This window comes from Falco peregrinus, chromosome 4 (genome assembly GCF_023634155.1).
Source record: "Falco peregrinus isolate bFalPer1 chromosome 4, bFalPer1.pri, whole genome shotgun sequence".
In the NCBI taxonomy this organism is placed as follows: Eukaryota; Metazoa; Chordata; class Aves; order Falconiformes; family Falconidae; genus Falco; species Falco peregrinus.
Genome location: NC_073724.1, coordinates 6212933 through 6222753, shown reverse-complemented (window position 1 = coordinate 6222753; position 9821 = coordinate 6212933).

The window sequence follows — 9821 nt, the reverse complement described above, 5'->3', positions numbered from 1 at the left end:
GCTCACCTTCAGGTAACTCCTTCCCAAAGCTTTGCTCACCTTATTTCAGTCTTTCCCAGTTCAGGCCCTTGGCAAATTGGAGCTCTTCCATACAGCTAATGTGAAGTCACTCTGATCCTCAGATGGATTTGGGTCAGCTGTTGGCACCCGTGGAACGTTACCCTTATTCTGCCATGGGAGAACAGTTACAAATATGCTTACATTTTATTTTAATATTATTAAATAGTAGAAGCTCTTTACTGAATGACCTGTGTTTGAGGAAGAAAGGGATGCTCTGCATGTGTATGCATGCAACACCACAAGGTATTAATTTGCCAAGGGCTAAAACACAGAGGTGAGTATTGAGGTGTGTGGGATTTATCAGAGCAGCAGGCTGTGCAGCACCTTGGCCTTGTTGGTTTTAGCCTGTGGTAGTCATCTGCTGTATGGGACTAGACACAATAAAATCCCCATGCCTACCGTAGCCATGTATAATGAACAGAAGATAAACAAAAGTGACTTCTTGTTAGCTTTTGGTAAGACCGCTCTTGCTGTCCATTCTCTGGAGCAACAATACTTCCTTTTCTATTTGGTGATGAAATTTAATCTTTGCAATTTAACAGTTGCCGGCTGCTCATGATTCCTTAGTTGCAGAAGCAGAATTATCTCACTATGGGACCCTTCTGTCTTTTTTCAGGAATAATGAATCACATTAATTCCAGGTGTATCTCTGTTTGCTGGTGGGCTTGCACCGAGGAAAAAATTTCGCCAACTGGAAACATCTGTCTTATTGCATACAGAAGGCCTGCCACTGCACAGAAAGAAGAAAAACAATTGAAAACTATAGATTGTCAATGCCTTTCAGGCTTAAGTGGCAGAAACGAGTGCTGTTTCCTACATGTATTTTGTTAGGGTGTCTTTTCTGGTTTTTCCTAGGGACTGGATGAAAAATTAACATAGATCTTTTCTTTCAAATGATTGACAGGAATGTGAGGTTAGACAAGTCTATTTAGAGACAGCCATAACCTCAGCATAAGGGATCTTGGAAAATGTACTGACTTTGTAGTGATACGTACCTCCCTCTCCCCTGACTACCATCCTATTCCAGTCTGTGCTGTCAGAATAAAGAACTATCAAAATATCAAGGTTCAAAATAAAACTCTGAAAATTCTTATGAAGCATGAAAGCATTGTACTTCAAAATTCTGGACCGAGGAGAGTACAATATGTGCACAGTGAAATGTCTGGAGGAAAAAATATAAAGCAAACCCTAGTATTAAAACAAAGCAAGCTGTAAGGAACACTGTGTATCGTTATCTGTAATCTAATAACCACAGTGAACTGATTTACAGCGCCATGTACAAACCTAAATGTTAAGCAGGAAAGATATGGGAGGAGGGAGAGGGCCATGACTGAAGACAACTACAAATTACATCATCACTCACAGTGATGAAGGTGACAGGGAACAGTCAAAACCTCGAAAGAGTAAGAACAGCAAGGCACGCTTCGTACTTGCTATCCCAGTATTTCTGCTAGGGCAGGATTTGGCAGTCTCAGGGACCAGAAAGTGGAGAGAAAAGAAATGGTGTGCAGAAAGATCTTACGTAAATGGATGAATTCATCCGAGGCCAACCTTTTGCTTGAAAGCAATGGGAAGAGCAGAACACTTAGAATGGATCCAGCTCAGTCAGAGGCATGTAAAATGTAATGAAACTTTTCCACAATAAATATTTAATCAGTTTTAAGGGAATATAAACCTTGTGCTTGCAACTGTCACTGACCTATGCATCACTTGCTACAAACAGAAACCAGCATCTCAGCGTGGAAACGCTTCCTCTTCATTGATTTCACTCTGAGCCAAAAGCATTTGGTACCAATGACTCTAAGCTTACCCAGACTGCTGAACCACCACTTAGGTGATTTCTGGTCTGTCCGTGGAGATTAGCTGATACCCAATAGCAGGAGCTTTTTTCGCAAATTCGTTGTCAGCTTCTAGAATATTGCAGCTCAAAGTAATCTACCGTATCTGCAGTTTGTGTATGTACTAATGTATACATTCAGGAACAAAATATTTCTTTGGCTCAGTCCTTTAATGTGATACTGTGTTGGTCTACTATGATATTTTAGTTGGAAAAATGGTAATTCTGCTTATTCCTCAAAGACTATTCAATTACTGAAGAGATCTGCATAATATATCCTTACATTTCCTGATATATACTAAACCAAATTTATGTTTTGTTAAATATTGACTCTTAAGTGATATGAGCATACATAGGGCTTTTCCTTTCCTTTTTTTTTTTTTTAATAATTGATTTAGCTGGAGTAGAAATCCAGAATACATATGACAATTTTTAGTATCTAGTAAGACCAGATGACATATTAGTAAATACTTAACAATATTCTATGAATCAATGAAAATATTTCATATGTAGCATTGGAAATTGTATACATTCTGAATTCTCATATTTATGCCTTGGATGAAAATGGAGGAAAACAGTGGACAAAGGAATTAGTTTTACCCAATGCCCCACTGGTACTGAAACTGCATGAAATCTGAAAAATATCTGCCTTTTACTACATTATAAAGGGAAATTATCAAGCCAAATAAATAAATAAATAAATAAATAAAGAATGTCTGTTACAAGGCTGTGTTCAGTTTCATATCCTACATTTGTCTAGTTCATCAGTGCCTTTTCAGACATCTAGGTTCTTCATCACCGTACTCATCACTGTAATGACCGTCCAATAGCAAGCTGTCATAATCTTTGGATAAAATTGACATGTTTGGTGGTGTTTTTTTTCAAACAAAAAGGGCAAGAATTGTGTTATCAAGGGATTAAAAAGCCCAGATGACAGATATTTGACTCATTAGCTGCTGAGAAATTTTACCGAATGTTGGGAATTTATGAGAAGGATAAGCAAAGCTCCTGAAAATTGTTGAAAAGCATCTGAGATACTCAAAAAAACATAGTGTTTAGATACCTGGAGGAATGATAAGGCAGAGAATGCTTATTATGTATCGACCTGTATTCTACTTAATTCTTCATTACTGTAAAAAACAAAGGAAATCTATTGCTATATAAAACCTAATTCATACTACCAGGAAGCAGAGAAGAAAACAGAGAAGTGACTGATCATTCTCAAATTCCATTTTTGCATTGGGATTATTAATGAATGAACTTTTTTCCAATGTAGCATATTGTTCAAGTAGCTTGAAATCTTTATAGTTTTTGACCTGTCTTGTTTTCTGTCAAATAAAAATAAATAACATTAAATACTTCATATAGCACGAAGTGTATATAACCAAGTAGCAATAAGTGACTGTATTTCTGAAGTTCAAAAATATGACTATTAAAGAAACAACAGGAGTATGGCATAGCAGGTTTGTACAAAAATGTCTTTAGAAATAAACACTGCTTCAGACAATGCTTATTTTCTAATATAAATCACATTATTTTGGTAATCAGCAGATAAAATCGTTGAGGCTGCTCAAAATAAAGATGGTGTTCATTTAAATATATGAATAAAGGCACTTCAGCATAAAATTTAGCTCTTCAGCTTCACGTGTTCACTATGGAAGTAAATTGATCTGAATGTCTGGAATACCCTATTGTCCTGTGTCTTTTATTCAATGACTTTCTAAAATGGGAACTAAGACTTAAGTGTTGAGTTCCTTTTTTTTGTGGCTTTTCGTTTTACACAGGTTCTCAGATTTTCACAGAACAAAGAATACTGAAGGACTTAGTCCATAGATTCTTGGTCTGTGTACTTATTAAATAGAATGCACTCAACGGTAAGTAATTAGATATCAGTTAGCAAGAAATTTCTGTCTCCATTTTCAACTGTATCAAGATACATTCTACTGTATTACTTCTGCATGAAAATCTGAACTCAGTTAAATCCCTGATTGCAGTACAGCTTCGACAGGCACATATGCACATACACATATAGGCTGCCCTATATCCTGTCTTAGGATACCATAATCTTGTCCCATGTAATGAGTCTGTCTGCTGACACAAGTTAATTTTCTTAAACATAAAGCAGCCAGACTGTCTGTGGTGCTGGTAATCTAGGCATATGTTAGTTTTACAGAAGTCTGTTAATAACAGAAATCGTTGAGCATACTCTATTCATAGACTTTTATGCAATCGCTATCTTAATTGGATCAAAATAACGAGTAGCTTTTCTATAAACTTGTGACGAGAGATCTTACTTAGCAATCAGGACCTGTCATAACAGTCACAATATCAGAACCCTACATGAGAAAATGTATTTAAACACATTCTGGTGGATCAATAAGTTAATTCCACTCAGTAGTTGCCCTTCCCAAACTACTTTCAAATGACTGCGTTGTTTAAGTTCAATTTCAGTAACTACTGCCTCGTTAAATAGCACTTCTTCAGTGACATGCATGAACTGAACTCCACAGTACTACCATCTGCAATGGCTTCCCATGGATTCTTTTGTTGCACGGTCTTAGAAGGTTTCCATAAAAAGAGGTTTCTTGATTTCTGCATGAAAATCTGACATCTAGAGTATGAGGCTATAATGAGATGTAAATAGAATGGGCCAAATAACATCAATGCTGTTTATGTACCCTCCTGTTTATTAGAAGCATGATTATGTAAGCAGCGATGCTAACACGTAATTTCTACTTATCCAGTAGTCCATCAGCTTGGACACAACTTTGGATTTGGGAGTGGTAGCCTTCAAAGGCTTAGAAACATTCAGAGAAATTGGCCACTTAGTGCGTTAATGTTTCTGTTACATGATTATTAAAAGCAATAAAACCGATCCCTATCAACTTCACTTCCACAAAAGGTGGTACATCAGGAGAGTGTGCAATGAGGAAACCAGTTTCAGGCACCCTAACACTAAAACAGCTTGGTCTTGTTCACACTTTTTATTCCAGTAGGTAACTTTTATCATTTGATTACAATATGGGCTGCTTGACAGGCTATGAATATGCCTGTGTTTATAGAGCTCCAATGGGTATCAGTCATTATTGACACCATCTGTTTACTGCGGTGCTAACATTTCCAATCTGTTCTGGTTAAAGGTAAATGCTGAAGAGGCATTCAAGCAAGCTCTGCTGGATGAAAGAAATTTTGCCCAGATAGATTTTTTTTTTTTCATTTTGCTTCCTTTCATATATTTTCTGCAAACATGCAAGGTTGCTGTGCACTTGAAGGTGAAATAACTTCTCGATGAAATGGAACAGGAGGGTCTATTAATTTTTGCCACAAAGACTTTATGTTTGACTTCCTATAATCAAAGGTGTCACAGTCGCTGGAATAAAAATATATATTGCAGTGTCCCACCGTGTCGACAGTTATATTTTCTTCATGAGAAATCAGAAATGAAATTTCATGGGAAATGAAACTTGAATGCAAAATGTGATCCTTATTTCTATAGTGTGTTAATTATTAGCTGATAGAGTTTATGAGGAAGTACATGTGAATAGCTTATTGAAAGGAGAAAGAGGAAAGGGAAGAGTACAAGGGATTAGCCAATTATGATACATGATAATATTCAAACTAATGTTGTGTGTTACTGTTCTATGATACATGAGCAATAATCACCTGAACTGCTTTGAATCATTTACCAGCTCTCTCTAATTTATAGCTCAAGCTTTATGAAACTTCCAAAGTTAGAAAAAAGCAGGCTGAAACTGTAAGCACAGCAGGCTTTTCCAATGGTTCCTTTGTTACACTATGTAATAATGAAAAAAATGCATATGAGCACGTAGTAATGTGTTTGCCAAAATAAGATGGAGATCTTAATTTCCTCTGTGTTCCTGGATTTTATTTTGTTTTTCACATAACTCTAAATGGCAGAAATTCCATTTGTTAGCTGACAATTGGTTAATGAGTGCACATACTTTATTTCCTTTTTTCTTTATAGTAGTGTCACTGAAATGCCTCAGAAAAAGGACTGGAGCTTGCAGAGTTCTGGATGATAAACATACCCTGTTTGGATGAGTCAGAAGGATGATCTATCTTTTCAATTGCAGTGTAGAATAAAGATGTGCAAGATTGGGTAAGCATTGAAAGCCTTTTGGACATGGTAGCACACAGCTTTACACAAGATAATTTTGTTTGTAACAAAGTACGTACGATATAGGATGCCAGAGATCAGCTCTAAGCTTGATCAATCGCTTGATCAACTGCTTTGCACACTAAAATCATTCACGGACACTCTGATGAGCAAGTTTCAAAGAGTCACGAAGTGTTCAATGCTCACTAAGCATTCTAAAAAACACTTTTCAGAGTCATATTTCAAAGAAGTAATATTTCTATTGCTACTTCCAGTATAATTAGTGTAGCATGCTATTTATTTTTTAATGTAGCTTTAGATGATAGCTCTAAATTTTACTTTGACACACTTTCACTCATTTTTATTAACATTATTTGCTACGCTACTCCTATTTTCTGGCTTTGTAGCCCTTTTGCAAACAAAACTTACTCTCTTTACTCAAAGCCAAAAGGCAGAGCTGTTCCTCAGCACATTTGTGTAGCAAAATCAACATGCCTTCAGGTTTTTTTCACTGCTGAAGATATTTAGGAGAATTAGACTGAAATGCATTCAATTGAGCTCCGTCTAGAACATCCTGAATGCACCAGAACCCAAATATAACCTGTGAATTGCCAAGACAATAGTGTTTATAAAGGTAATGTCATTATTTTTATTCCCTGTTTTTGATGACTCAGATATTTAATGGCATGCTGTTGTTCAAAATCATGTTCTGAAAGAAAATGAATTACCATACTTAGCATGGACCCAAAAAAGACCACACAAAAATTGACACACTCATTTGAGTCTCCCATACACAGTACATTTCATCTTTGTTTTAGTTTTCTTTCTCAAAAAGCTATAAGGATAAATAGAAAAAAGTTTTTTTGGAAAATGTTTCCTGTCATCAAAATCAGTGCCCATTATTAAATACTAAAATGTATAATGCTTACTGCAAGAACAATAGAAATTCAGTATCTATAGTGCTTTAAAAATATTCTGTCATCCTATCAAAAATGAAGCAATGTTAAGCAACTAGCAGAGCCCAAAGTTGTAATATTAAATAAAAGAAAAAATAAATGGGTTTCCAGATTAATTTCAGAAATTTTACTGGCATTTGGTAATTATGGAAAATATGGTCAGAAGTATATTAAACAGAAGGTAATATAAATGGAGCAAAGCTGGAAATATTGCAAGTGGATGTAAGCCAACTGTTTCAGCTGCTAGAATAAAATAAATTTAGTAGTTCAAAATAATTACTGCTCTTTGTTTCTCAAAAGTGTCCAGGAGAAACCATGATTTACAGGAGTTTAGGGAAATTTAGAGTCACCAAAAAATAATGCTACAAAGAGTTGAAACGCCTATTTTCCTACTCTAACTCTGTCCCTGACACAGGGTATGGTTTTAGTCAAGTCATTTACATTTTCTTGGGCTCGTCACTAGTTTTATTTGATGCAAAAGGAAATTACATCTGTTTACTCTGTAGAAGTTCCCCAGTGAAGGCATATGCGCTCTCAGCAAAACTGAAAAATGCTGTGACAAACAGTTAAGATCTTGAGCTGTGATTCTGGGCATTTGATTTTTAGATCTATCTTTACCTGTATCTCTTAATGCCAGTTTGGTTATTTCACCTCTTTTAGCTTTATTTTCTCCTACCATTTGGCTCTGTAATTGGTTTTTGCCATCCTCAAAAGCTTTGCGGTTACTACTATAAGAACCAGTGCAGAAGGGAAGAATATAGGGAAACCTAGTGATGACTGCTGCATGCAGGCAGTGCTTCAATCTTGCCACATAGAACACACGAGAATATCTGCATTTACAGCGGGGCTCCAGGAGCACCCCTTGCTGGGGATAGGTACACCTGACTGTGGAGGTACTGTTCTGGAAAAAGGAGGGTTTTCATTCCTGCCTTTCTTCCTCTTCCCTTCTAGGCTGATGAATGAAATTAGCCAATATTAGCAAAACTTTCTCCTTCAACCGTTTAAACTAATGCAGCTCGTGTTCATTGAAATGTGCTGGAGAATGCTCACATAACCTCCTGGATCTGCTGCGGTGGTGACCGCACGGAAAGGAACGAGGGGCAAGATCCTCGCTGAGAAAGGGCTGACTGTCAGCAAACAGCTGTGGCTGGGGGAAGATGTGTGTCCGTGACCTCAGCTAAATGGAACCGGGCAAAAAGCCTGCACTGTGTCTTAAAACTGTTCAGCAGCTCGCTCTAGGGCACTTTCATTTTGCTGGGCAGCCTGTTAGAAGCAGATTTAAGAGTCCAAAGCTGTAGTTCATTTTATATTTTTCTACTGTCTCTTATTAAAGTCACCTTGCCTCTGCTTGACATACTGATGAAATTAAATGTGTGTGTCCAGAACAGGATATGCCACTTACCTAATTAAGGTAAATTAAGGAAAAGATTGTCTTAAAAAGACCATCTTTGAGAGGCTGAGAGTTGTCAAATGTAGCACCTGCAGTAAATACAAAGAGATGTCATTTTTTTCTGTCGATACAGTCTCAGTTTATCTCTTTCTCTTACAGTTTTATTACCATTCTTTCTTCATGCTAAGGTATTTTATGTCACTGAGACAAAATTTGGCACCTTCCTCCAAACAACTGCTCAAATTGGATGCCGTTCTATCCTTCCAAGCATTGTAAAAAATATTAGATGGTTTGCCATATCCAAATTTCTTTGGCACAAAGCCCAAAGATATGCAAACAGGTCATCTCTTTAGATACTCATCTATCTTGGAAAGCTGTTGAAGTTATTTGTGGAACAGCACATTTTTGCAGAATAGATACACACCCTATTTAATTGAGCAGAGCTGTAAGTACATGCAGCCAGGCTGGCTTTCCCTGCAGATGCCTGTACTGTGTACAGTATTGCACTCTGTGGACATGCAAATTTTTTTCACAGCTGCTCAAACATTGCCTTGAAGCATCAAAATGATCTGGGAAATTAAGTTATAATAAAAAATAACTTACATTCATTAAAGGTCTGTATCCTTTAATATTTTGAATTCTCATATCTAAGGCTAAATTTGATAGGAGTGCAAAGCTGAAAATCCAAATTTTAAAATAAAGACTTTTAAAAAAAAACTAAAAGCACATTACAACCATTATCTTGATTTAAAAAAATGGGGGAATGAAATAGAAGTTTACTGAGGGAAAGAGCAGCAAACCTGGTAATCTGAGGAAAGCCTACTTTCTTCTTTTTCATGTTACTTCCTGCATTATTTATCCGCATCACTTTTTTAAACACAAGCATCAATAAGCAAATTAGATAGCACAGTAGGAATCTATGACCTGCAATTCAGATGAGCTACGCTCAGACACTGCTATTAGGTCTAAGTGGTGTGACTAAGCCTGATAGTGATCACCGTGACACCATATTCTGAAGCTTCTTAATGCAAGCATTCCAAGTGTTTTCAAGCAATGAGTCCTGGAAACTCACCACCACTTTAAACCACGAGTTTGGTGGCCACTAAACTCACTTTAGCAGCAGACCAAGAACAGGCTGACCAAGACTTCCATAAAAAATGTGCGTCAAATGACTAGAAACCAGGTCTTAGCTCAAACTAGCGATATATTCTGATTTTTCTGTTTGGTTGTTTGTTTGGGGTTTTTTTTTTCTTTTCTGTGGAAGTAGTAAAATGCAGCTGCTCTGTCAGTGCTCATAAAGAACAAAATTGCTGTATATGCAATGAAATAGGTAATCTAGAATTTTAAAGATATCACCAGATCTATAGGACTAAACTTTGTCTTTCTCAAGGAAAATATCAGTATCTTTTTTTTCCACTAAATAAAGTCTACTCTTATCTGATAGAAAATCTGCCAACATTT